Here is a 26,117-nt window from a genome sequence, read left to right as displayed (position 1 = left end):
AAAATGGACAAATAAACAAATAAATGAATAAAAATGAAGTCACTATTAAGAGCTAATACTTTTACAAATACCCCCAACATCAACACTTGGTTTGGGCTGCATGGTGCTGGTAGTAAAACAGGAAGAGTGTCGCACCAAACTCCACAGCTGCCAGAGCTTTATACTGAAGCAGGACCAGGATCAGTCAGACGGCTCTTCGTCCCTCACACAATAAACCTGTAGAAAAGAGCGATCTAACCCAAAAGAGGGAGGGAAAAAAGAGAAGAAGAAAAGAAAATGAAACCTCTCCTATTATAAAAACTCTACAAATAATGTGACAAATTAAATGTGGTTGATTCCAAAATGTAAAGTACTTTTTTATCTTGAGAGACAACACACAGAATATTACAGAAGTCCTGCATGATGATTCATAACCAAGTTTACATGGTGGATATTGTGGCTAACAGCTGCTCTTTCTTTATGTATCTGTGATTGGCATTTGATAGAAGTCCTCAAGAATATCAGACAAATTTATAAATATTTAACTCATGTTATGAACAAGAAATTCAAGTAAATATTGAAAGGTAAGTCATCATATGTTTCATTCTTACAAGTCTAATACATATGTAATTGATTTTCTACATTAGCTATAAAGCACATTAGGGGCAAATAAAAAAAAAACAAATAAGATATTTCTTACCTATAACAGTAAATTCCACAGAGCTGCTCCATGGAGAGCTGAAATCTCGACTGGAGACTCGTGTCTGGTACTGGCAGTAGTAAGACCCTGCATTAGCAAAGTCTACTTTGGGAAAACTGAAGGTGACAGAGGTTCCACTCTTTGTCTGAATAACAGACCCAGAACCTGTTTTTAGATTGAAGGATCCTCCTGTGTGTTGAGTTTCTACAGAGCAGGTGATGTCAACTCTCTCTCCCCATGTGACCTGTTTGTTGGTACTGAGAGAGATGCGAGGAGTGGGTAGAGTCACTGGAAAATATAATTAAAAACACTTAAACAGTATAGAATCTGTTTCTCTAAATAAAAACGCTTATACCACAGCAAATACACTGGTAAAGCTACCTCATTTAAACCTTATTCCGGAGTAATGATGTGTTGCTTGTTTTAGAGTTTGTCTGCTGTAGCATAGATTTTTGCTTGTTTTAGAGTTTGTCTGCTGTAGCACACCCAGCTCAGTTAGTTCATTACACTGAAAAAAAGTATTCTTTGTCTCAACAAGCCATACTTAAAAAAAATCAATAAATACTACTTAAAATATTTATGTTTTTGGATTTACTTAATATAATTGAGTATATGCTATTTAGAAATGTCATTATTCTCTGAACTTAGATTAATACATTGTGTGAACGAATATTTTTTTAGTTGTTTCAACTTCCAGTCAAATTTAAGTTCGTTCAACTTGAGGCTGCATTGATCCTTGTGAAACGCCTCCGCCATATTAGTCAGGTCAAAACTAGTGTGTAAATATATTCACAAGTTAAATGTTTTCTTCCTGGATAAACAGCACAACATGATTTATTATCAACACCGTCGATTTATTTTTGTGTTCAGCGGCTTAGGAGCGTATTTTTCAGGTTATCTTACTTAAATTATGAGAAACTGACCTCACCAATACGGCGGCAACGGTGACCCGTTCAGCGGAGAATGCGCATGTCTGGACGCTTGAACGCGCCAAATCGAGATGAAGACGACGCAAGTCATCACCTCCATGGTTCCACTCTTTGCACTTCTCGTGTCAGCGCCGGTATGAGAACTTTTACCAGGTAAGAGGAGTTCTGTTATCTCCTGGTGCGCTGCTTCGTGGAACTGTTCCTCTGCGTTATAGCTACAGTTAATTAACTTTATAAATAAAGGAAATAAAACTTTTACTAGTGCAGGAGTTATCTCTGTGTTTTATATAAACCATTAGTGTTGTACTCCAGTCCGGTCTCGAGACCATAGACGAGCGGCCACGGTCTCGTCTCGGACTCGACCTTGTTTGGAATCGGTCTTATATATATATCTCTCTCTTTCAAATAATGTTACCGGGAGAGAACTAAAGCTAGCGACTTGCGCTAACAAACTAATGCTACTGGTGAGAACACTAAATCTAGCAACCAGCTAGCTAACCTTAGCGACTTGCTAGCTCTGTTTAGCGACTTGCGCTAACACACTAATGCTACTGGGGAGAACATTAAATCTAGCAACCAGCTAGCTAACTTTAGCGACTTGCTAGCTAACTTTAGCGACTTGCGCTAACACACTAATGCTACTGGAAAGAGCACTAAATCTAGCAACCAGCTAGCTAACTTTAGCGACTTGCTAGCTAACTTTAGTGACTTGCGCTAACACACTAATGCTACTGGGGAGAACACTAAATCTAGCAGCCAGCTAGCTAACCTTAGCGACTTGCTAGCTAACTTTAGCGACTTGCGCTAACACACTAATGCTACTGGAAAGAGCACTAAATCTAGCAACCAGCTAGCTAACTTTAGCGACTTGCGCTAACACACTAATGCTACTGGGGAGAACACTAAATCTAGCAGCCAGCTAGCTAACTTTAGCGACTTGCTAGCTAACTTTAGCGACGGGCTAGCTTAACACACTAATGCTACAGGAGAGTATCATTCCCAGTAGATAGTCTACATGATAAAACACCCTCTATATGTGCACTGTGTTTACGTTTTTGCAGCAAAGATTCACATATAGAGGATACCTAAGTAGCATGAATGTAATAATGATGTAATCAGATTTAAGGGGTGCATTATCTTGGAGGCTGACTGACTGTCTATTACCAAAAGTATTTCATGGTTGGGTGTACAGTTATAAGAGTGCCTTGTAAGGTAGACTATCTGCTGGGAAATATTGGGAATATGTTTTTTACATAAATTACGTTTATTCAATTAATACATTTTGGCCCTATATTACTAAATCCTTATTGAGAAAGTAATAAAAACAATTCCACAGAGATCATAACTTTGACCCGCATATCATGTGTACTTCACAGTATATCTTGATATGGTTTATATAAAACACATCAGTAAAGGCTTTATTTATGTCTGAAATTTACTGTATTTTATGTTCTTTTGGCGCAATAACGCAGAGGAACAGTTCTGCAAAAAATATAAATTTGACTGTATGAGTGTGTGCTAATGGTAACACTTCCATAAGGGCCACTATATTAAGGGTTAATATTTTTATGTAATTTAATGGTTCATGCAGAGTTTACGAATCACTTATAAGCATAATCCCATATTTACAAGTACTGTTCATTAACTGTTAATTAATTGACTTAATGGTACATAACAATTGCTTGTTGTTTCTTATCCATTTATGAACCATTAAAAAACCCTATACAGTTACCCTTAATGTGAAATGTGAATATGCTAATATTACTTTTATTGACATAATTAAACAATCGAATTAATGATTTTTTTATTTGTCAATGTTTGTAGATAAAAGAAGAATTCAAAAGAATTACAACCATTGAGCTGGAAACAACATTCGTTGCAAATTTGGACAAGCACACAGTGAGGCTCCTGTCTTTGTTCTCTGCTAAAGGAGGTGCTGCTGGACGGAAGATGGGTCAACTTCTGGATCTTTTGAAGCAGGTATTATGGTGGTTGACATACTGTATATTATAGGATACTGACATGCTGCCAAACTTGCAGGTTGTACAGACATTAGATACCCTTTTAGAGCTAGTTCCTTTCATATACATACAAACTAAATTTCCAATTAAATTAATGATGGGATTACCAAACAGCAAAAGACTTAGTATTGCGTAAACAGTTTTAGGGTTTACATACATTAACTACAAAGGAAATTTGTATTGTCTCTCTGATCCTTAAATTTTCTATTGATAGTCACACTAAAAGCAAAATACATCTTGATTTCAGGGTTGCACTACCATGGTTTTAAAATGGTTTCAACATGGTGCAACAACTATGTACTGGTGCTTTTGTAAATCTACAAGGTGCCAGAATGTAACTGCGTTGGGTTTCAAGGTGTGGCATACTGCCCACCCCAATTGCAAATAAAAACTCCAAACCATATATTTAGTTGAAAGCAGTACAAAATCAACATTTCTGATTTTAAAATTGAGAAATCTTACGGTTTAAAATAAAATAAATGCTCAATTTAAGATTTTAATTTGTGTAATACTACTTAACAAAATAGTTTTTTTGGTTACAAGCCAGATATATGATTGGTGTAAAAAGAGTCCCAAGGTTTACCATTTTACATTGAAAAATGTTATTTTTGAATTGTTGCACTGCCCATGCTGTCTTTTACAGAGTGACGACCCCCCCCCCTCTATCTATAATTCTGCAAAAATCAGTCTCTTTTTTTATTTTTTATTATTCAATCATTGCCAATTAAACAAATATGGCCACTGACCACGTGCTAAAAGGGGCACAACAACAATACTAGTTAGTGTAAATTGTAAATGTCGCTAGTTTAATTCCTCTTTCAGGCTTAATGTGTAAAACCCTTAATTTTGAAATGCAGAAATTCGTCCAAATGTAGCATTAAATATGCTTTTTTTTTATTTTAGGGTGCTCCATCTGATGAAGTAAAAGAGGATCTTGCACAGCATACAATCAAAATTGTCACCAAAGGTGGTTCTACGGAGGATGACCCATTGGATGTTGGGATTGTGCTGGAAGGCAGAGAAGTACTGTCTGGGTTGTCCAGTGTAGCAAGGGCGTGTGCCTTGTTACTAGGTCTGATCTATGCTGTGAACCTTAGTTACCCCAAACAACTCAGGTACACGTTTGAATTTTGTCAAAAGATGCTGTTAGAACTGGACAGTGGGAAACTTTCACCAAAAGTGCACGCACTGAAGTCCAAGTTGCTGAGTTAAATGTGTGGATATCAGTGTCTCAAAAGAGGTATGTGCAAGTTGCTAAGCAGTAGGTCTCAGGGACTTTTGTTTTGTGTAAAGTGATGCTATTTTTGGCTAATGACATGTTGTCATGTTGTAATATTGAAACATTGTCTTGACTACAACTTTCAGTTTGTTTTATGCACTTTGCACTTTATAGGCTAACAGCAGTGAAAAAAAAACATTTTAAATGGATTTTCTTTAGTTTTGTGTAACTTGCTGCAATTTATGGTCACTGATGTTGTTGGCATATTCTAATGACAGTGTTGTCTTTGTAAGAAGTTGTCAGTTTATTGTTTGCACTGTAGTTCCCCCCTCCCCCCCATACTTTTTCTAGTCAGCCATCAATCATTAGGATTTTAAAACTCCTAAAATGTTTGGATTTTTCAGATGATTGACTGTTAAAGTTGACTGTTAAAACTGGCAAGCTTTTGTTCATTTAAAACTATACAGCAGGTCTCAAGGCCTCTTTAAGGAGTCTGTTTTGTTTTGCACTTAATCTGAATCTGTATGTTGGACTGAGAAACTGAGTTTTTGGTTTCAATTCTTAAATATTTTAGGAATTTAAAAATACTGTACCTCAACTTCATGCATTGTTAATGTATGAGTAAGAAATGTATTAATAAAAATAAATTCAAGTAATACATTTTGTATAAGTCAATTTGTACATTTATAATTTGTTAAGGTGAATATGTAAATTGAGCTTGATTTCATTGAGTTAGACTAACTTAATATTTAAAGGTGAATATGTAAATTAAACTTGATTTCATTGAGTTAGACTGACTTAATATTTAAAGGTGAATATGTAAATTAAACTTGATTTCATTGAGTTAGACTGACTTAATATTTAAAGGTGAATATGTAAATTAAACTTGATTTCATTGAGTTAGACTGACTTAATATTTAAAGGTGAATATGTAAATTGAGCTTGATTTCTTTGAGTTGGACTGACTTGATATTAAGTTGTATGAGTCTAATACAAATGAGTTGGTGTAACAAAATATTTTTAGTTGAACTTACTTAAAAATTCATCAAGTTGAATTTACTTAAAAAAATTGGTGCAAAACGTTGCCTTGATTTTTTTAAGTAAATCCAACACATGATTTTTTTCAGTGTAGTTAGATCAGCTGTGTGTAATATGCTGTAAAACGATGACCGATATCACTGGTGTTGTGCCAAATAGAGTCCGCTCGCATTCTTTGCTGCTGTGCTGTGACTCCAGTTCAGTGCACTGTAGCATTAGCTTAAAGCTAGCATTTTCTAATTATTGCTCTTAAACATTCTCGTAATTCAGAGGATCCAGTGTTGTTCGGGAGGAAAATGTACACAGAATAAAACCTACAGGGACTTATTTGAACTTATTTATTTACCGCAGAATGTGATACAGGCAATTTTTTTAACAGCATATTTATTTTGGCCGTAGACAAAAGCTGTTTAGACAAGGAACCCCAAAAATGGGCATAAACAGGATGACACCGACTAAAAAATGATTACACATCTGCAATGGTCTACTAGAGGCACACTGCTCAGCCCAATCAGCTCTCCCTTCTGACCAGCCCATTTAATCCATACATCATTCAGTGCCCATCCCAAACTACTCCTCTCATTTTATTTTAGAATTTTTTTAATTTGAGGGTGGAGTCAGCTAAAATCAGTGGGTTTAGGTACGCTTTAATGTTCTACATGCAATTTTCCGCCTACACATCATATCATGCACCAGTGGACAGGGCATAATGCCGGCCGTTTCACTTCCTCTTTTCAGATACTTAGATTTTCCAGCCTTTAATACATACACTGTCCAAATCTTGTTTTGAACACCCCTCATAATGAATACATTCAGCTACTTTAAATTGTTATAGTGAAAGTGTATTATAGCAGAAGAATTGCCAACAAACACATGAACCAATTGGCACCATACCTAATGCCAGGCTTGGGCTATAAGGCTACAAAACTCCCCAGCATTGAGTTGTGGAGCAGTGGAACTGTGTTCTCTGAAATTATACTTCTGGGATGAGCTGGGAATAAATTGGGGAGGTGATTTTCCAAAATCCACACTTCACTGTTGCTGAATGCAAACAAATCCTTACAGTAGTGATTGAAAATCCACTACAGGGTTTTTTAACCTGACATAGACCCAGCGGGGTCATGCTGCTGATGCTAATGGCCTTTTCTTTTGAAAATTAACAGATTTAGATCCAGACATCATTTATAAAGGAAAGTCTTGAAAATTATCAGGCATGCCCAACCTTTCGATACCACTGTATGTCCATATATTATACTTCTTTTTAGAACAAAGTCTGTAGAGACATTTCAGGATTAGCTTACTACTGTTGGAGTGATTATAATGAGGTAATAATTTATGCACTCACCGACAGTGATGTTAACTGTGCTGCTTCTGGATGAAGTGGATGAGCTGCTTCTCTGGTATGAACAGTCACAGCTGTACTGTCCCTGATCTGAGGTATCCACAGTCAATGTAAATGTTGCTGGAGACTGAGTTGTTTGGGTTTTTACTGAAACTCCATTTTTATATAAACTGATGTTTAAAGACATGTAGTTTTGACGGGGCAAAGTACATTTAAACTGAACAGATTCCCCAGGTAAGACAATAGAGTGTGATGAGATCAGGGTGAGTGTGGGGCTCGGCAGCACATCTGTTAAAGAAAAGTTTGTTACAATACAGTATATGCATTTTCTTTAAAGAGTGTTTTTTTAATACTACTTTCTTACCTGAGCAGACAACTCCAGCATCTTCCCCATGACCACAGTTATGGTTTCCAAAACCACTGTGAGAGCAACTTGTGAGGGTGGTTTCAGTTCCAGAACAACTAACATCATCCAGTAATATTGGTCCACTTCCCTGACCAAAGTGAGCGCTGTTGTGGGTACTGGTAGCTTTGCCACAGGCCATCTGTGAGCACGCCACCTCTGCATCATCCATGCCCCAGCCATCATCACACACTGTTCCCCACTGGCCATTATGGTAGATCTCCACTCTACCCCTACACCGACCTCCCCCGTTCACCAGCCTGATGTTGTCTGATTTGTGATATGCAAATATAGAAAAATGTTTTGTGTTAGTTCATGAGATGCTTTAAAGGACCAGATTAAATGTATATTTTTATGTCCTCTTTTTTACTTTTGATTTTAAACAAAAATGGGCTGAAGCAATGCAGTAGTGCAGAAGTGCTATGTATGAAAAACTATGACTATGAATACAAGATTACCTTTAATGTTTTACATTTCTAAAATATGGTAAAAATGTAAAACAAACATGGTAAAATTAATTTAAATTTACTACCATAGGTGTAGTGTAAAAATGTTTAATTAAACATAAAAAACATGTTACAAGTACAAGTACCTGTCTTTAATGAAAAGTTGGTTAATGTCATTTAGCCAGTTGCATCTTGTGTACTTGAGTGAAAGTTGTAACTGAAAGTTGCAAAGTGTCTGCCCCCTAAATCTAATAACTTGGTTGTGCCACCATTGGTGACAACAACTGCAATCAACGTTTGCCCACTTTTCTTTACAGAATTGTTTTAACTCACAACTTGGAGGGTTTTCAAGCATAAACGTCCCGTTTACAATCATGCCACAGCATCTCGATCAGTCTTTAACTAGGCCACTCCAAACCCTCATTCAGTTTTACTAAGTCATTCTGAGGTGGACTTGCTGGTGTGCTTCGGATTAGAGGTCTGCACTCCAGCGGGACCCGTCAGAATATCTTGCGGCGCAGGACAGAACTGAATTGTTATTGGCGGGAGCGGGAGTTTAATCAATCTAGCTTATGCGCACATGTAGTCCCACTCCCACGAATGAATAAATAATTAAGAAAATTGTGATAATCACGCATTCCCATGCAGGGAAAACCCTCAAGAAAAAACACACACACACACCGATGGGAGATTTTCAGCATCTCCAATTCACCTGACAGCATGTGTTTGGACTGTGATAAGAAATGTGACAGTCCTATTCAGAACTGAATTGCTGTTTAAATAAAAACATAAGTAAATTTGAAGCACTAAATATAATTAATTCAATTCCTGTAAGGACCGTGGGGCGGAGGCGGGAGCGACGGAAATGTTTATGACGCAGGCGGGCACGGGATTAAAAGAAGCAATTTTTTGCAGAAGCGGGCGGTAATGGGACAAAAACGCACGGGTTTAAAAAAGCAGTCCCGCACAGACCTCTACTTCGGACACTGTCCTGTTGCAGAACCCAAGTACACCAGAGCCTAAGGTCACAAACCAATTGGGAGACATTCTCCTTCAGATTTTTTTTTTTCTGGTAGAAGCATAATTCATGGATCCACAGCAAGTCCAGATCCTGAAGCAGACCAAAAAACTACCACCACCATGACTTCCAAAAACTTCCACACCTTCCAAAAAGTTCAACTTTATTTTATCAGCCAACAGAATATTTACCTGGGGGTCATCAAGATGGTTTTGCATTGAAACCCATGGATACCATTTTCGCTCAGTCTCTTAACATTGACCCTAATTAACACTGACCTTAACTGAACAAAAAGAGATCTGCAGTTATTTAAATGTTGTTCTGGGTTCTTTTGTGACCTCTGAATGAGTTGTCCTTGCCCTTTTAGAATAATTTCGGTTGGCCAGTCACTCTTGAAAAGGTTCACCAGTGTTCCATGTTTTCTCCATTTGTGAACAATAGATCTCACTCTGGTCTGCATGAGTCACAAAGCTTTAGAAATGACCTTGTAAGCTTTTCCAGACTGATGTATGTCAATGACTTTGTTTTCTCATATCGGGGCATAATGTGCTGCTTTTTGTGAACTCTTAGCTGCATCATGTTGTCAGACAGACAACATGGGGATAATATTAAAAATGCAAGTACAACAAAAATAAAAGCTGTCGGTCATGTGGCACAAAGAAGCTAGCAGCTGTAGTCAACCATAATCATCAGAAAGTAAAGAGGCTTTGGTTTTAGCAAATTAAAAGAGTGAGAAAGTGTCTGTGGACCTGAGCATGACAGCAAAAAAATAAATTTCAATTTGTTTTACCTCTCTAAAAAGGACAAGTGTTCTACTTTCTGATCAAAAAAGAAAGTGATGGGCAATTAAATATTTATGGCAAGACATGACAAGAGTTGGAACATTAGCAGTATAAACATATTGAGTTTTTACCTACCTGCACAAGTAACCCCAGCATCTTCACCATGACCACAGTTATGCTTGCCAAATCCATTATGATTGCAGTTTGTGATGGAGCTTTCACTTCCAGAACAACCCAGATCATCTAAATGTATCGGGCCACTTCCTTCACCAAAATGAGCACTGCTGTGGACACTGACAGGTCCGCCACATCCCATCTGTCTGCACACCACAGCAGCATCACTACTGTCCCAGCCATCATCACACACTGTTCCCCATTGTCCATTATAATAAACCTCCACTCTACCAGAGCAGAAACCATTGCCATTAATAAGTCTCATGTTTGCACCATCTATCACAAAAAAGAATAGTACACAGTTTTATCACACATAACATTTTTTTATACAATTACCACATTTACATAGTTCCATAGTCTTGCACTAAATGTTACATTATATGGGCAAAGGAATAGGATATTGCATGTTATTTAGTAATGCAGCAACATAAAATATAAAATTAGACCTAATTTAGACCTAAAAGTTTGAATTTCCTAACTTGTGTTGTTAAGAAAAAATAGAAAGTTGCTGATGTTAAACCTTACTGTTATTCTTAAACAGAAACTCACAATTAGTTAACTACCATGTGTTTAAAGCACATTACCACAAACAAAGACGGCTATATAATGCACCTGTTCCAGTAATACCATGACAGGGCATTACTTTTACTTTTTCAACAGCAACATGTAAACACAGCAAATATAAGGTTATCTGGGTATACAGCTCTGGAGAAAATCAAGAGACCACTTCAAAATGAACCGTTTCTCTGATTTTGCTATTTCTTTATATTTATATATATTTATATTCTATAAACTACTGACAACATTGCTCCAAAATTCAAAAAATAAAAATATTGTCATTAAGAGCGTTTATTTGCAAAAAAAAAAAAAAGAGGCAGATCTTTCAGATGTCAGATTTCAGATAATAATCCATAAAAAATACTGATGTTTTTAAAATCCAGAAATCTGCAGTCTTTTTCAAATTTAAGTGTTTAAGCAAATTATCTTGTTCACAATCAAATTAAATTAGGACTTGTATAATAAACAAATGCAACTTAAATAGCAACAATATGTTTTCAAATATACCAACAAATGTCCTTTTTGTGATTTCCTCATTGACAAACCCCTTAGTCACATTCATTAGTTATTTGGCAGTAATAATGCCCGTGAAACATAGCTTGACCCAAGTTTCTTGCAGAGATCAACAGGTATGTTGGTATAAAAAAAGTTTGGGCATCCCTAATAATTTTCATTATTATAAATAATTGGATGATTGGATCAAGCAATTTCAGTTAAATATCATATAGCAGATGAAACAGTCATATTTGAGAAGTGAAATTAAGTTTATAGGATTTACAGAAAGTTTGCAATATTTCTTTAAACAAAATGAGGCAGGTCCATAATTTTGGGTACCCTTGTCGTTTTACTGATTTGAATATTTAGCACTAATTATTGGAACACAACATTTGTTTAGTAAGCTGATTGACCCTTGACCTACATACACAGGTGAATCCAATTAATAGAAAATGTTAAGGTGCTCAATTGCAAGTTTTTGCATCTTCTCTAAAGAGTGGCAACATGGGAGCCTCAAACCAACTCTCAAATGACCTAAGACAAAGATTGTTTAACATCATGGTTTAGAGGAAGGAGACAAAAAGCTTTTTTTAGAGATTTCAGCTGTCAGTTTTCACTGTGAGAAACATAGTGAGGAAATGAAAGACCACAGACACAGTTCTAGTTAAAGCCCAAAGTGACAGACCGAGAAAAATCTAAGATAAAAAGAGGTGAAGGATGGTCAGAACAGTCATAGTCAACCCACAGACAAACTCTAAAGACCTACGACACAGTGGAGATTCCCTGTACACGAAGAAGCAAAACAGCCCTGAAGTTTGCAAAAGACTATAAGGATTGGATCATAAAAGAATGGAGGAATATCATCTTCCCTTATGAGTCCAATTTTCAGCTTTGCCGAACACCTGGGCATCTTATACTAGACCTGGAGAGGCATAAATATGCAGATCCATCTCCAGACCTGAACCCAATTGAAAACCTCTGGAATATAATTAAAAAATAGATGGATGGTCATAAGATGTCAAACAAAGCTGAACTGCTTGAATTTTTGCTTCAGGAGTGGCAAAAGGTCACCCAAAAGTAGTGTGTAAGACTGGTGGAGAGCATGTCAAGATGCATTTAAGCTGTATTTTAAATCAGAGTTATTACACCTAATATTGATGTATTCGTCTTGAGTTAAAACATTAGTATTTTTGTTGTTTAAACTTGATGTTTTTGAAATATTTTAGGTCTGGACGTGCTGCATGTTTTTATCATTATTTAAGATGTTTCATTTTCTGCAAATAAATGCTCTATATGACATTATTTTATTTGGAAATTTGGAGAAATGTTATCAGTAGTTAAGTATAGAATAAAACAACAATGTTTATTTAACTCAAACATATACCTATACATATTAAAATCAAAGAAACAGTTTTTTTTAGTAATCAGTATTTCAGTTTTTCCTCATAAAATTAAAACTTACCAGCCAACCAGGAAGCTCCAAGTACAATGACTGCTGAAATAAAGAAGATGTTTTCATTAATTAAGTCACATAGTAATTAATACATGTTCATTAGGTTATTAACTCCTCTAACTAGTTACCTAGTCACTGAGTTAGCTACTTACCTCATCAGTGAGTTAGCTTACTTGTTACATAGTCAATTAATAGTTAGCTATTCCCCTAGTTAGTGAGTTAGCTAACTAGTTACCTAGTCAGTAAATTAGCCAACCAGTTACCTAGTCAGTAAATTAGCCAACCAGTTACCTAGTCAGTAAATTCGCTATCTAGTTGCCTCGTCAGTACATTACTTAACTGGTTACCTAGACAGTGAGTTAGCTATTTACCTAGTTAATGAGTTAGCTAACTAGTAACCTAGTCAGTAAATTAGCTATCTATTTACGTAGTCAGAAACTTAGCTAACTAGTAACCTAGTCAGTAAATTAGCTATCTAGTTACCTAGTCAGTAAATTAGCTATCTAGTTACCTAGTCAGTAAATTAGCTATCTAGTTACCTCGTCAGTACATTACTTAACTGGTTACCTAGACAGTGAGTTAGCTATTTACCTAGTTAATGAGTTAGCTAACTAGTAACATAGTCAGTAAATTAGCTATCTATTTACGTAGTCGGAAAATTAGCTATCTAGTTACCTAGTCAGTAAATTAGCTATCTTGTAATATAGTCAGTAAATTAGCTATCTAGTTACCTCGTCAGTACATTACTTAACTGGTAACCTAGACAGTGAGTTAGCTATTTACCTAGTTAGTGAGTTAGCTAACTAGTAATTATAGGTCTTACATATAATGTTAAATACTACAAAAACAATGCAGTATCTAAGCCTAGAATAATATTGTGTTACATTTTCAAGCACCCCTAAAGTGGATCATATCGTTCCATGTTAATAAGCATTCCTCTTGTTTGCCCGCCTGACAACGTGTAAGTAGCTTGCTATCTACTTAGTATTCCTAAATATGCCCTGTAGATACTATTTTAGGCGCTTTTAAGGTGGAACAGAACATTCAAATGCCGTTCTGTTTCATAAGGACTGTTTGTGATTTCTGCACACCCTAAGCAGAAAAGTGTAAAACTTCTAAAACACTTTATCATGGAAAAAAAAGTAAAAAAAAAGAACTGTGTTTTTAGCTACAGAAAATTTGTTTTAATGCAGGGAAACTGTTAAGGTGGACTGGAAATCTGTTTTAAGGTGGAATGGAAATGTGAACAAGAAACTAAAAGCTTCATACACTGCAGTAGACCTAGTGAGGAGTTTTTTTTTTACAGTAAACTGGTGTATTACATCTTTTTAATAGGCTACTTTGGAAATTAACAATAAATTGGCTTTTTAAAAGGCATTGATGCAAGGTATCAACTTAACTAAGAAAAAGAAGAGTGCATGTAGAAACAAGGTGTATCTAATGAGGTGGCATTTCACCAGTGTAAACATCAAGCATCTAAAATTAGTCTAGTCTTCTGATCCCAACTGCCCATTGGTGTTATAAATAACGATTACACTGGACAGTAAATTAAACGCAAACCTGCTCATTTCTTTGGGTTACTGTGGGGGGCGGTTGTTGCATTCAACCCTGCCCGTCTTGTCCCTGAGCCAGGGTCTGACAAAATCACACCACCTTTAGTAACGCTGACATATAGGAACTGTTAGCTCCTTAAAAGCTAAGCAAATAATGCTAACCAGTACCTACCTGGCTTTATTTAGAGGCATAATAACTAGCTAACCCTAGATAATTTACTAAGTAACTGGCTAACTTACTAGCTCACTGACTAGCTAACTCACTAAATTACTGACTAGCTAACTAGCTAACTCACTGACTAGCTAACTAGCATACTTAAAGCATAAATATTTAGCTCACCTCACTAACACAAGTTTTGAGTCTTAAAATTATGATTGTGGATTTTATTTTTTTTACTTAAAATAATTTTTGGCACAATATTCACTCCATAGATATAACAAGCTTTTACACCTCTCTCAACCAGGTGTTGAGACCAAAGCAGACCCAAGGCATACTCAAATTACGGCCCCCAATGCCATCAGTGGGCGCCCAAGAGCACCAAGATATCATGATAAAAATATATATATATTTTTGAATAACATTAAATAACAGATAGGATATAGAATTAGAATTACACAAAACCCACCAAGGTGCACCAATATTCTTTAACTGTGGTTAAAAAGCAGCTGCAGGCATCCCGTGGTTTCATGCAGAGTTCAGATAAAGCCACCAGTCAATAAATTGAGAAATGTAGCTAACCAACTGCCATTATGCGTTTTGACATTCAGAAGTATAATCCTACTGCTTTAATGTGCCCTAAATTGCCTTTCCTTTGGCTCTAAACTTCCTCTTTTTGAAAAATGAAAAAGGGAATTTTCCTCTTTTTATTCTCAGCGATATCATATTTTGCACAAAAAAAAAAAACACGTTTTATATTCTAAGTCAAAGCGCAAAAAAATAAAAGAAGTTTCTGTTTTCCGATTATAAATGGAAATGTTAATCAGCTTGTCCAGCCAATTTATTTTCAAAATTCGAAACCCAAATCTGCCACCAACGCTTACAACACACAGCACCAACCAGACAGGAATCTACAAACACTCACAGCTGATACTCATGTTCTCATGTTTCAGCATTCCAAATTCAGTGTCATCTTGGACACAGACAGAAAACATTACAGATGCCCTGAGCAATGTTCCATTACCAAGTTTTTTGGCAATCTGTATCAGCCCCAGTCACCCCCTCACTCACGTTATTTTGTAGTTTATATTGCACATTCTTTTACCCTCCTGTTATGTTCTGGGTCAAATTGACCCATTTTGAAGTTAAAATTTTCAGTATGAAACTTCTTCTGCTTGCCTTAAGTAGTGTAATCAACATGTAATATGAAAATGGTTCATCTCATATTTGCAAACACCCCCTGCAAAAACAAAATCTAAAACAAAATTGCAATGTTATGTTTTAATGTTATGTAAAAAATACTGTGTTTTATATGTTGGTCTTTCAAAAGTAATAAAGAAACATTAAAAAAAGTTAAAAGTGTATTTTTTAATGAAAATAAATATTGATAGAATAATAAGCAATGGAGTTAGTAATTAAATATTCACACTGCTTGTTAGGATGTTTTTTTTTTTGGTTTCAGATATGTTTTGGATAATTAAATCTGCACCAGGTCAAATTGACCCAGGAACACCATTGCTGTTCCTGACAAATGAAAAATAACAGGAGGGTTAAATGATGTCTGAGAGATTGAAGAGCAAACACATTAAGAATAACACTATGAAGAATTAAATGCCTTCAATTCTATTTAAGGTACAAGTTTATTTGCTGGTGTCTCTGCAAACTGATGGGACTCCACCCAACAAGAAACAGAATACACAATAAAATAACATTGCTGTTCCCATAAATGACCTGCTCGTACACCTGCACTGCGTGGACGAGCAGGTCAGTGTTCTCTGCTAAAATGTGCAAAGCGCTGCACAGTGTGTCGACCACTCTTAAAGGGAATGCCAAGTGAGACGCTGATTGCTTTATTTCACGTTACATCCAAAACACACCCATGATTAATTAAGAAAACTAGTAAATACCTTTTGCATGTTTTGAGTCAAAAAAGGTGTATCCCCACCAAACACAAGCTGACACACCTTAAACCAAGCTACACGGTGCGCTGTTGGTGGCTCATCCATAGGTCGCTAAAATAGGGCCCTAGGTAAAGGTGCCTTAGCTGTTAGACCATGACCCTTATGCAACATTGCAGGAGGTCCTCTGCACTCTGATCTTTGTACATTATATGTTTAAATAGTTACAGTATATTTAACTATTCAAAAAACTGCCCACTGTTTGTATTCTCTTTTCATTTACCACCCAACCTTGTTTTGAACTGTACAAATGTACATGTAAATAGTAAAACAGCAGTATTCATTTAATTCAAGTAATAATAATTTAATTTACCCAGAATTAAAGTGAGATGAGGTCCCAGCATCCTGGTCCTCAGGTCCATGTTAAATCCAGTTTGATTTGATCTTCAGTGAACACTGCTGCAGTCTTCACTCAGTTTTGCTGTTTTATTGAGGTTGGAGAGGAGGAGGAGTTTCAGTTCCCTTTCTGCACTTTTTCCTGTTTAGTAAAAGTCAAAACCTCTTACAGTCAGCAGCATAACAAGTGTTCTCAAAGCTTAAACTGAGCTTTTAACAAAGACCCAAGTACTGGCATTGAGGCTTATGAGGCACTAACTTTCTCTGTCTGATAAACAATCAAATAATTATTGATATTAAATTAAGCTGTACCTGCTCAATACCTACCTGTTATACTGTGTGTCATATGTATTACATTAAGCTACTTTACTTATCACACATATAGGACATTTTTGTACAATGCATTGTTCCAAAAATCATTGTGATAAGCCAAATTATTATCATTTTAATGAGCATTGTGGAAGATTGGCCTTAAGATAACAAGCTTAGCTTAAAATAATCATGCTAGCCAAAGCCTTAACCTATAATTAAAACACATATTACACAAATATATCTATGTAAGCTATAATCTATATTCTAGTAATCATTAATCACTGAATCAAGAGTTAGTCACTAATCCACACGTAGACACATTCTATACTTGATTAAATGAATCACGTATGCCTCTCATATCAGCAGCACTGACCCGTGTCCCAACCGACCCAAGAGACCCTTGAACGGGTCAACGACAGAAAGCATACTTCCTCTTCAAATGCTAAACATCTTGAGGTTACAGAGGTTAGCAGACTAAAGGGTTCCTCTTTTTACTCCTACGGTCTACACTCTAAAAAACAGAGGTACGATATGAGTACTTTTTTGTACTCAAAGGTACACTCTTCATAATTGTACCCTCAAAGGTACAATATTGGTCTTTACAGGGTCAGATTTGTTCCCTCTGAAGTACAAAGTAACTTCTAACAGCAATAAGTACAGATTTGTACCATTTAACCAGCCAAAGGGTACATTCAGTATTCTGTATCACTGCACTAATAAACAATATTTATTTTAACTTCACATTTTTCATTTGAAAGCCAGACAATTTTGGATCATCAAGTTTGTAGTGGATTAACCAGAGGATTTCTTCATTGCTTACACACAGACACACACACTACCCCCACTTTACGGCCTATAAGGAAACTTCGAACCCAGAACACTCTAAAAAAACCTTGGAGTAATCTTTTTTTCAAACAACCTTAAATTTCAAAATGACATTTACTGACTATTTCTTCACTCAGCCTCGCTCAAGAGCCCTAAATGCGAGTTTAGGGTAAAATTCTGTTTACATTCCTCCAAGTCATAAACCTCGGAGTTAATGTAAACATTTGGAACATTTGCAACACATTTGCAACACCATCACTAGGATGGGACTGCGGATTTAAGAGAGTGTCAAAACTTAATTAATGCCTTGGAAATTGTTAATTCACCAAATATTATACCAATTTAGGGGTTTGTGCCTAGTTATTTCTGCAATCACTTAGAAATAAGATTAATGAAATTAAGAGAAATGTTCTAAGCTTGGAAATTCCATTGACCGTTTGTAAGTGAGACTCTCTGCTCTCTGTTCACCAACCTCCCCCACCGTCGTAAATTCCGATGCCAGCCGCTTATCTACACTCAGCAGAGAAGAGGAATTTCTCACTGAGAAGATTTTGCTTAAAATACATATATATTGACTATATAAAAAAGGTGTTTTATAGAATGTTTACTAGATAATGGTATATGTGTCTGGTATATGGTATATGTGTTTGGATGTGTCCTGATTAAATTCTCCTACACATTCAAGTCTGAATCAACAAGGTTTAACTAGCATTTGATAATTTAGCTTTATTTGGTTATCAGTGGTTTAACCATGTATTATCTTTTAAGTGATTTAATTGGGTTTAAATAATAACATGACTCTTGATCTCTTTCTGACAGAGTACCATCCATCGTTGTATTTCTAAGATTATCTTGAATATTACATGTTTGTGGGCAATATATATATATATTACATTTATTGTGATTCAATTGTAAGATTGTTTGTTTCCTGAATTTATCCTCACAAACTGATATGCTGAAAAATGTATTTTGATCCACTGTTTAATTGAGTTTTCTTTTGGTTTGATCTATTAGAAAAATGCTGAAGCATGCTGACCATGTGAGCGAGGGGGGGTTTATGGCCCTTTGTGAATCCCCACCAAAGTTTGAAATTGCTCCTAGACCAATCAAAACACAGACATTTGGGCCACAGGGCCAATCATAGCTCAGGGGCCAAACAGGCCACAGAGACTAATAGTTAAACTGGGCAGACACAGTTCAGTTTCCAGTTTAGAGTTTGCCAGTTTAGAGTTTCCAGTTCAGTTCGGAGGAGTTGGAGGAGAAGCAGTTGGAGTTAGAGAAGGAGTGGAAGAAGATGAGTTGAGGAAAACAGTTAGAGGAGAGAGGTTAGGGAGCCCAGAGATGGAGAAAGGATATACTATTAGTGTAGTCATCTTAAGTTAGTTTTCTTAGACTAGTGCATTTAATCTTCAAGTATATTAATATTAGCTATCCTAGTTTAAATAACTAGGCTATTTTATGATCTACAGAGTTCTCCTGCTTGCCAAGATAGTTAATATAGTTCAGTAAACCAACTAGACCAACCGACGGATCACCGAGAGGGTACGCCAGCCGAGCCAGCTCCAGGGAAGGCCTTCCCTGTGCAGAGACTAGAAGCGGGTGTCGTCCAGGTGCGCCGCTGGCCCACAGAGCACCATCTTTACCCTGCGGATGGGTCCACACCGGACCTTCTAGGGGTGCAGGATGTCAGCCGAACAAGAGGTTTAAACAGCGGACCGAACCGATGGGGACCCCCCTTTGTAGACGTCTCAGAGTAAGGCCGTTTGGGTATTTCTCTCAGCAATTGGTGTTTTGGTTGGTCAAGTCTAGTTTGGTTATTGTTCTTAACTCTCTTCGTAGTATAGATTAATTTTTAGTTATTTGGCGAAAGGGATGATCTTTGTAGGCCGTAAAATATCTTACTTATCTACTTATTTTAGTGTTCTCATTTGATTAGTTTGACCTCATTACATTTAGACCCTTATTTAGAAATATTCACTTAATAGTTCTATTAATCTCTATTCCTTTCATGTCAGCATTATAACGTGTTTGTTCTTTTATTTCTCATTTATTATTCTACACTATGATTTGATATATAATGGCTACATTATGACTTTTTAATGAATTATTTACTCATATCTGTGTGATTGAATAAATACTTTTATTTTACAAAACCTGTCATTTCAGTGTGTTTTTCTGGATAACTTGGTTATGAAAATTTCTGTCACCTGTAGAAACCACACCCTGAGATGTCTTGTGTTATTAATTAATTTGATTAATTAATTAATTAATCTAATTAAATTAATTTAATAACTGGCGCCCAATTAAAAATATTTCAACATCTCAATTAGCACCAGGTATTAAACCACTGAGCCGCTACATAATTTGGCGCCCAACGTGGGGCAGGATTATTATTGGCTCTCCGCCGCGAGACCAGAATATACACATTTCATAACCAGTTCCAGAAAATAGCGCTGTAAGTTGCAGAATAAAGTGTATTTTGTTTTCATTATTAAATGCGTTAGCTGCTGGCTAGCTGGCCTAGCTGGAGTTAACTGCATAAACCTAGCGTGTTAGAAACACACGCACATGTTCTACACGTGTTTTTTGTTTACAATTCAGGACTGGCCAGTCCCCCGCTGTGTGTGCGCGTCGCGCGCACGGTCCCCTGTGTGTCTGTATAACGTGTACAGTTGTGTGTGTGGTATGCGAGCGCTCTTGAAAACATTACGCTTATTTGTAAAATAAGCTTGGTTGACACACCGCCGTGTGTGGGCAACCTTAAACCCGGGTGTATATACGTGTATATACGTGTGTACTTACATAAAGTTCGAACTGTTTCCGGTAAAATAGACATATTTTGCCAGTGTTGATCTGATAAGGCCTTCGCGCAGCTATGAGTCGCGGATTTCCGGCTCATTGACTCTGCGCTCCAGTTAAAACTGCCGGTTTTTGCGCGAAATCCGTAAAATCCTGCAGTACTGGACACTTCCACGTGCGTAAAAGAGTAGCTAACTTTTACGTAACACCACCCTGAGTGGCAGGAAGTTTATTGTGTGCGTGATTAAACTAACCACGCCAGGATGTAAATCCTCTTTGCTCATCTTGTGAAGTGTGTTGCTGCTGTGTTAAACTTTCGGACAGCCGTGTCCTTCTCCTCTGCTATTCACAGTCGACTGAGTCAGTCAAATCTGCTGACCAGGTCCCAGACCCAAGGGGCGGTCCTTAACGTGGCATCATCAGTGGGCGTGACCACTCCCACCAGTCGGCCTCTGCCACCATCTGGTGGACAGCCTGACTATTTACACTCAAACTCAAAGGGTGTTTTACTACCCCTCACCACTAGGGGGGGTACACGGCCACATCGCCATCTGGTGTTTGATTTGGGTAACTGCATACAGTGCAGAAAGGTGCATCTCATTTGTTTGACCACCAGAGGGAGCCACTTAGCCATATAGCTGTGTCGCCACCTGGTGTTGTATTTGTGTAATTGCTATCATCCTGTAGAGTGCATTTAGAGTTTCTGTCGCCAGAGGGTGCCAATTTCAAACAAACTTTTTGTTAAGTTAATAAAGGGAATTTGCATTGTGGTTGGGTTAAATGGTTTGTAAATAAGTAAACAAATAACTGCATTCATTTAATCGGTTTATATTAAATAGTTAAATTTAAGTTTCAGGTCTGCTCTCTCAAACATCACTCTTTATGTTACATTGAACCAAGCTAAATAGCTATCTCCATTGAGTAACTAATCACAACATAAAATAATTAACTGGTCATTTTAATCAATTTGATTAAGTAAAGTTAATTAAATTTTTGTTAATTAATTATTTTCAATTTAATTCAACCATCTTCAAATAAATTAAGCTTAATTATTGATCGATTAAGATCAATTATTAATAACTAATTGAAATTAATTAATTAATTAACCATTAAAAAAAAAAAAAAAAAAAAAAAAAAAACTTATCCAGTTATCAGTTACTCAACCATATACCCAGCACACCTGTGCTTAATACATAGTTAAATTCTCCCATCCTGTACATAGTTGATAACTATACTCATATTTAGACATACTGTGTATAGTGGCCTACAGTTATTAAACTGTTCACTAGCACCACTGACAACAAATCTAACTATTCTTTTAAAATTAATCTACTAATTGTAACCTTAGGTCACTCCCTTTTAACAGATTTTCTTCTTAGAAAGGCACAATGCTAATTGACTCGAACATAAAGTAAACTTGTTTGTCATCAAAATTGTTTGATTTCACGTGCTTTACATAAATCAAAATGTGTGTCACCGAAAAAGCTCTTTTAGAGCTTACAGCTGGTTTACCCCAGGACTTACCGTCCCAGTCCAACAAACGGACAGTGGGGGTCTCCATGCACTAATTGCCAAAAGCCTCAATGAGTGTGTATCTAAAATCCTTGAGGGCAAGCAACAAGTGGATCCGATTTCCCTAATACTGTGGAAACAACTGCTGTTGTCACAGGATCAACTTGCTGCTTCCTCCAAAACCATTCAAAATCTCCAAGCAGAGATTGTGACTTTAAATGATAGAGTTGCAGACCTAGAGAACAAAACTGTACAGTCTGAAATGAACCAAAGAGACCTCAAAACCGAAGTGCAGCTGCTTCAAAAGGAAGCCAACATAGCTACCCAACTTGCAGCTCAGTCACAGGAAAAACTAAAACATGCTATTGCAAAACAGGTTGAGCTACAAACTGAATTAGCACATGCTAACAATGCAGTCAAATTAACTCGAGACCAAACAGAGTTAACATTTGAGCTGATGATGGAGGGAGACTCCCCCATCAATCCAGCTGGTAAATCAGGAACCCCTGGGGTTCCGGATCTTAAGCAACAACCCTCCACAAATACATTCCCTCTAGTCTCCCTTAAAGGTGTTGAAGCGCCAGTAGAACCAAGGTTCACTCAGCGTTCCCAGCCACATGGGACCTCTGTGCAACCTCAAGCACCCTCTGATAGAGATTTGGACAAAATTGCGCGTAACATCCCACGCTTTGAACCAGAACCGGACGGTTCTAATGATGTCCACCAGTATCTTCGTGACATTGACTTCTTCTTACGCCGTTTCCCCAAGGCCACGGTAGATGATAAAATCTACCTCATTAAGGTGTCCTCTAGTCGGGAAGTTGGACGTCTCATTGAGCGCCAACCACCCCAGGTTAAGAGAGACTATCCTGCTCTTTGCAAGGCTTTGGAGAATGAGTTCTCCAACCACCTTGTTCAAACCGGCCTTGCTGCAGCTCTTGCAATAAAGCAGAGTCGCCAGGAAACACCCCTACAGTACTATCACCGCCTCAGGCACGCTTATTTCGGCTATAGAAATGAGCCTGGAATGGAGGAAGAGGAAGTTTTCAAAACATTGTTCGTGAGAAACCTCCATCCCTCCACCAGTCACTCTTTTGGAGTCGCAGCCTGCCCTCGTACGCTAACAAGCCGGCAGCTGCGTGATTTGGCTCTCAGAGGATTTGCTAAGTTCCAACAAAACATTAATAAAAAATCAGAGTCAAATGACGTCCTGATAATTAATGAGCAGTCCTCCCACGTCAAGCAAAAAGGGGCACACAAGGCTCCAATGCCACCTAAGACCCAGTTAAACCACAAAAACCAGAGAGTGTTCCACTCTTGGCGTCGCTCGTCCCTACATTGGGCCAAGCAAAGTGACCAAAAGCCCTCCTATCGAAGGAAAGGTAGGATAAAACGCAGTTGGAATGGCAAACACTCACAGCACCATGCTCGAGCACAGAGCTCCAGCAAACTTCAATCTCCGCTCAGGAGAAAGAGCCCAAAGCACCACAAACGTTGGTGTCCACCTAAAGGGCACAAGCATGAGAGATATCCAACTAACCTGAGCACTAAAGACGGCAGTCTGCTCAGACAATTTCGTAACGAAATACGCAAGCAGGACAATGCTGAATCTGAATTCTTGCCAATTGTCCATGCTCCAGATCAACCTGCTTGGGGGGGTGCGAAATCCATCCACTCCAATGCAGCCTTGGTTGTACAGCCAGACGCTGAAGACAACCACACTGAGGAAGCTCCTTCCCTCAGCCTGGAGGATCCAATACCTAAACAATTCTTGGGTTTCTTAACCGAGAAAGGTTCAACACCAAAATTCTACCTAGCCACCTGGCTGGAAGATGTGTTCGGGTATGAAGCTCTTTTGGACACAGGGTCAGACATTTCTTTGATGTCAAATTCACTTTTTGACCAGGTGAGGGCGACAGCCCGCCGAAACAACAAAGAGATACCTCTGAAAAAGTGTGCTCTTCACCTTCAACCATATTCGCACACTGGTATCACTCTGCATTCAGCAGCCCTGGTGCACGTTGCCATCGGTCCAATGAGCCTCACCCATCCAATTCACATTTCTCCATTGGAGAACGTCCCATTGCTCTTTGGCAAAGACCTCCTTGACCGGTTCAAACCATTGATTGACTTTCAGCATTGTAGAATCTGGGCACAGGTGTGCGAACCCCTGCCCTGTCCTAAGGCACAGGATAGAGTTCAATGCTGTCATGTTGCTAGCAACATTGAGCCACACAAGCTCATTGAACCTTCAAATTCCACGGGAACCAATGAGAAGCTCACTGTCAGGGTTCTGAAACCACCATCCTCAGAATCCCCTAGCATGATTCTAAAACAAAACACCTGTTCATGGGCATCGACTCCCTCTACGGCTGTAGATGAGTACAACCCAAAAGCTGGAAAGTCATTCACTCTTAACACAACGGTCAACGGTGAAATTTTTCTTCCATGGGCTGACAAGTCAGCTGTTCACAGACCACCTGCAGGTTCCTTGCCACGGACTAACTGTGATCCTCTGTTCGTGCACCAAAAGGATTGTTCTCTTCTTGTTCCTGCACCAGTGGTTCCAGACAAACACAGTCCCTTGGATTCTTATGAATGTAAAAACATTCCCACCATCTACACAGATGGATGTGCTTTTCAGAATGCTCAAATCAAATGGAAAGTTAACATGACAATTGGTGCATGTGACAACACTTCTTTCAGAACACTGGCATTTCAACTTGATCCACTTGCCACTTACTGTGCGTCTTTCAGGATGCTCAAGGGCCTGTTTGTTTATGCCCCAGATACACACGCTTCATCTTCATTCGTGGTGCCTCAGTGCCATGGGGGGGAGAGCCTAGCCCAGGCCCTCGATCACCCATGGGTGGACCACAAAATGATGGGGAAAACACACAGAGCATTCCCACAATTGACATATCTGCCACTTGTTGGAAAAAGGCTAGTGTGTTTTCAGCCCCAATCTTCAGAAGATCTGTGTGGTGTATGGCCAATTCCACAAATGGATTGGGTCGAAAGACTCATGAAATTTGTTCGAAGGAACAAACATCTCATCACTGTGGCAGGTGCATTTGCCAGATGGGGGGGACGTCCCCCAGACCCTATTGAAATGGCTCAGGCCACAACTTTTTCGCTGTACCACACTTTCTCAGGTGTTGGTATATCTCATCGTTCTAGCGGTGAACTGCGGAAACACCCAAAACTGGGAAAAAGCACGCTTGGATACCAACCATTGTGCTACACTGCTGACAAGCTACTGGTGAGGTCCCAGCACAGCACTGGCAAAACAATTCGCGAGCTCAGGTCTCATTGGTTTGGTCCTCATGCAGAGGCAGACAATCTGCCTCGCATCTGGAACCAGATCCCGCATCGTCAGTGTTTTATTAAACCGATTCTCAAACAAGTTCACTGTAACCCAATCAAACTATGCAAAAGCCCCATGGGACAAGTCGGGACCAATAATGCCCTAGGTTAAATCATAATACTGGGCCAAATACTTAGACACACTGAGTGTTCATTGTCCACCATATTCTGACCTGACGCAATTGTTAAATTGAGAAAGTACCACACATTCACTGTCTCACCTATCCAAGTAGCATAACTCACAACAAATTGGATATTTTGTTAAACCTAGTGTTTGAATCACCATTTCAAACCATTAGCATAACAGTATAATAAATACGTGGAGAACGGGGGGTGCCAATTTTTTTTTTCTTCTTCTCTCTCTTCAGGTGCCCAAAACATATTTTGTTTCCCTTCTGACTATGTTTGCTCCGCTATATTGTTCTCAATTGTTGACTAAGTAGTGGCTAATTATTGAAGCATACCTTATGGGTAGGTTGTCTTGATAAAGTTATAAAGGAACAAATAGCTAGCAAACTATTTGTGATCCTTTCATATGCTTGTTGCCACACTATCACATTAAATTAACTATTCTATTCAGAACCAAAAGCCAATAGCTACAACAAAAAAACTGATCATCAGAGAAATCTATTAGACCAAAAACTCTGTCAGCTACCTTGTAGTAGATTGTCTTAAGAAAGCATGACCAACAAGACACCAATTGCATGAAAGATGTACCCTAACATGCTCTGTCTACAGAAAT

The 26,117-nt window shown here is 37.9% G+C and overlaps 2 long non-coding RNA genes across 2 annotated transcripts; one reads left to right on the top strand and one right to left on the bottom strand.

Annotated features, from left to right (window-relative positions):
• Positions 1-44: 44 nt before the first annotated feature.
• On the bottom strand, positions 45-16,629 carry LOC111188548 (uncharacterized). Its single transcript, XR_007427080.1, has 5 exons — positions 16,539-16,629; positions 12,567-12,599; positions 7,232-10,327; positions 680-967; positions 45-233 (listed from the first exon to the last, which is right to left on the bottom strand). It is a non-coding gene; the product is annotated as an uncharacterized LOC111188548 (long non-coding RNA).
• On the top strand, positions 1,630-4,771 carry LOC125784336 (uncharacterized). Its single transcript, XR_007427062.1, has 3 exons — positions 1,630-1,761; positions 3,433-3,588; positions 4,533-4,771. It is a non-coding gene; the product is annotated as an uncharacterized LOC125784336 (long non-coding RNA).
• Positions 16,630-26,117: the final 9,488 nt, after the last annotated feature.

This window comes from Astyanax mexicanus, chromosome 19, assembly GCF_023375975.1.
Source record: "Astyanax mexicanus isolate ESR-SI-001 chromosome 19, AstMex3_surface, whole genome shotgun sequence".
Classification (NCBI taxonomy): Eukaryota; Metazoa; Chordata; class Actinopteri; order Characiformes; family Acestrorhamphidae; genus Astyanax; species Astyanax mexicanus.
The sequence above is the reverse complement of the archived record's forward strand: the minus strand, read 5'-3'. Positions and strand labels throughout refer to the sequence as shown.